The sequence below is a fragment of the Rhagoletis zephyria genome, unplaced genomic scaffold, assembly GCF_001687245.7.
Source record: "Rhagoletis zephyria isolate East Lansing unplaced genomic scaffold, Rhagoletis_zephyria_1.1 Rzeph_scaffold_00541, whole genome shotgun sequence".
NCBI lineage: Eukaryota > Metazoa > Arthropoda > Insecta > Diptera > Tephritidae > Rhagoletis > Rhagoletis zephyria.
In genome coordinates this window covers 109,355-113,362 of record NW_016157625.1, presented here as the reverse complement: position 1 = coordinate 113,362, position 4,008 = coordinate 109,355, and the positions used below count along the sequence as shown (strand labels likewise).

General features: G+C 36.6%; 1 pseudogene; it reads left to right on the top strand.

Moving 5' to 3' along the window:
* The first annotated feature begins 228 nt into the window (after nt 1-228).
* On the top strand, nt 229-3,645 carry LOC108360230 (uncharacterized; annotated as a pseudogene).
* The last annotated feature ends 363 nt before the right edge of the window (nt 3,646-4,008 follow it).

Genomic DNA, 4,008 nt, shown 5'->3' with positions numbered 1-4,008 from the left:
CAAGTCACTTAATCTTGCACTCACTAAAGTTGAGATGGATAGCTCAGGAAATCCCTCAGCTATGAAAGAATATGCGAACCAGGACGCTGTAGNTATACTTATGCGGACCAGAGACCTCTGTATGTGTTGCTCGAAGGAATGAAAAGTATAAAGCAGGGAAAAAGGACGTTGGCAGAGTTCCATTTCGAAGTCAGCAAGTCACTTAATCTTGCACTCACTAAAGTTGAGATGGATAGCTCAGGAAATCCCTCAGCTATGAAAGAATATGCGAACCAGGACGCTGTAGGGACATTCATTCTCGGTCTGAACAGCAAATATACCAGCGGCACCCTCTATAGCCACAATCCGAAGGACTTAGAAACCGCTTACGCTATCGCAAGTACGATATCCCATGATAATGTGAACTCACAATTCGACGTTCCGCAATACAGTCAGCACAGACAATATAATACATCGCAGTATCAATACCCAAGCAGAAAATATCACGAGGAACCACAAAGGTACAGACGTGCAGGTGCAATACAATCAAACTGCACCCAGGCAACAGCACCAACCAATGGACGTAGATCCATCACAGCCATACACGAGATCCGTAAATTATAATAGGAATCATTCCGCACCACAACAAAACACTGACCATCAATCTTTAATCTTCTCCATATGAGAAAAAAACCCAAATACAAAATTAAAAAGATGGAAAAATTTGATTGAAGAATATGGTGCAAAACTCGTTTACAAACCCGGACATCCGAACGTTGTCGCTGATGCACTTTCTCGCCAGCAAATAAACAACACTGTAAATTCTGATGACTCCCAACATTCAGCACAAAGCTCCCCAAGACAAAAACTCAAACGAGTAAACTCCTTTAGAAATCAAATTATTGTAAAACAGTCAGATCAGAACCCCGTCGAAATATCCTCACAAAACATATTTTCTAACAGCCGACATACGCTTTTTTTTAACACCAAACCTGAATTGCTAGACAAACTAAAAAATATAATTAGACCAAATGTAATTAATGCTCCGCAAATAGACGAGCAAATATTATTTTACGTCGAAAACGACATTATCGACACATTTCCAACTGTATCGATTGTACTAGCGCAAAAATTGGTGGACGACATCACCGCAACCGAACAACAAGAACAAATCATACAAGACACACACAGACGTGCTCACAGAAACTACAAAGATAACGCACAGGAAATTTCGCTCAGATACTACTGACCAAACATACGTGACGCTTGTTAAAAAGAAGTACAGGGCTGCGAAATCTGCCTCACAAACAAGTATGAACGCCGACCAAATAAACAACCAATAGGTTCAGCACCAATACCGAACGAGCTAGGCGAATAAATACACTTAGACTTATTTTTTATGAGCAATAATATGTACATATTAGTTCAACCGACAAATACTCAAAATTCTGCCATTTGAGACAAATACCATCAAAGAAGGACACATACAAATACGTTGACGAGATACTATCACAAATATACCCAAATGCAAAGTTTGTAATGACTGATAATGAGTCAACATTTACTGGCATATGTGCACAACAAATATACAAGCGACTACAAATAACGCATACCAAAACTCCCGGCTATCATTCGACAACAAACGGTCAAGTTGACCGAACGCAATGCACGATAATCGAACTGGCGAAAGTTTTGGCACACCAACACAGTTCAGCACCTGATGAACAGATATTCGAAGCAGTCCGACAATACAACAAGACAATCCATTCTGTGACCAACGAGAAACCTCGAGGACGTGTTCTTCAATGAAAGGGGGTATCCTGACATCAAAGAGCGTCTTCAACAAAACCAAGAGAGGGTTTTGCAATACAACAACCGCAATCGCAAACAGCTGAACTACAAAGAAGGAGACGTAATATATTCAAAAACGCATAGACGGAACAAAAACGTAAAAAATACGCGAAACCTACAGTCAAAAAAGACAACGGAGAAACAATAACGACCAATAAAAGAGTCATTATCCATAAGTAAAATATCAGAGTAAAGGCATGTACGGAATAGTATTTACCTTACTTTTCTCTATCGCACTCAGTGACAATATAATAGATTTAACCAATAGGAAATATGTACTAGTAGAAACAGATCCTGTTTACTTTATCAGGATACAGCTTTCTTGTATCACATATCTAATCTTTCAAAAATAATCGCGCCATACGAAAGTATAATGAAATCATCATACAATCTAGAAAACCAACCCGAAACTCAAATTTTAGTGAACAAAATCGAAACTCTGGTAAATCAACTCATTCCAAATATTTATAGACCCAAAAGATCACTTAACTTTCTTGGCTCCGTGTTCAAATTCATCACTGGCACACCACAAATCAAAACTTCACTCAATATGCTAATAGATAATAATAAGCAAAAAAACAATTAATTCACAGTTCGAAAGAATACTCGAAACCCTTGATCCCAAAGCAATAACCGAAGTTTATAATGAACTCCAGTCAATAACGAACACTATAAAATTTGCGAAAACTAATAATTTTTATTCTGGCACATTAAATTTGAAAGATGTGTACGATATTATAAACCACGAAAAGTTGGATCTTCCAATAATTAATATATTAGAATATGCCGACATTCATATCTGTTACCTATAACAAGCTATTGTAACAATATACAAATATCGTATCCTTGAAACTAAATGTAGCCTATTTAATGTCCTTTAGCACATAAGCATGGTAAAATTAATTTAGACCCTAAGATCGCAAAATGTAACGATTATCAAAGAATGTCTAAATGTAAAAATTATATGGGTAACTTTATTTGTAAATCAGAACCCTCTGACAATTGTACTATAAAAATATTAGAATACAAATCAGCCCAATGCGAAACAATCCATGAAAATAATGCTCCACTTCGCATCCTAGAGAATGGATACATTTTGACAGATAACCAGCATACTTGGAACAACATGCATATATCAGGCCTTAAATTGATACACTTTAACGAATCCACAAACATCGATAATATCACGTATTACAATCATCAACGACACCTCAAAGAAATCATACACAATCAACATAGCCAAAAACTTGAAGTACTCCGCATCCTTTCCTCAAACTCAATCTACAAATTCAGCAATATCCAAAAACTCTCAACATTTTTGATAGCTATTGAAGAAAACCCAGTACATACTACGTTCTTCATCATAACGGGATTCCTTACTGTAGTAGTCATCACTTATGGTATGGTACACCTCTGCCGAAACCAAGAAAATAGAAGAATGCTTCACAGACAAAGGAAAATTGACGAATTATACGGAATCGAAATGAACCGTGTTCAACAGCAACTCGTAGCAGCGTAGCGAGGACGCTCCGTTTTAAGGAGGAGGGTAGTTAACGACATAGCCTCACTGCAGGTCACATACATCATGATAAGCGCTTACTTGTAAACAACATCTAAACAATAGAACTTGTTTTGACATGCATTATCACGAACTGCAATGGACAAACACTGCAACAATAGAAATGCACTATCACTACAACAAACAATAACAACCCAAATAGTTATCTACTAGTAAACAGTAAACAACAGGCATCTCAATAGTTATTGCGATAACAACCGACGCATCTCAATAGTATAAGTAGCACTAAGATTTATGTAAACAAGTCAGTCTAAAGAATGTAATTAAAGAACTCGCACTTCAGCGTAGTAAATAAATATATTTTTTAGTCTCATCGTAAAGTGATATTAACTCGCGCCTATGTACCTCAAAAAGCTGAAATTTTTCATGAGGTACTTAAGCGGGTTTTACTGTATGTATTTCTGATATGTTGGCATTTACATATTTAAAAAGTTGCATGTACACATGCAAATACACATCGTTTAAGAACACTTTTAACGAGAGCAAGTGCATTCAGACAACATTTCCCATGGGAAAAGTCGTAATGCTTTACGTGCGTGATAAATAATGTAATGTATTTGTTATGAATTCTAGATTATATTATTGTTTAATATCTAATC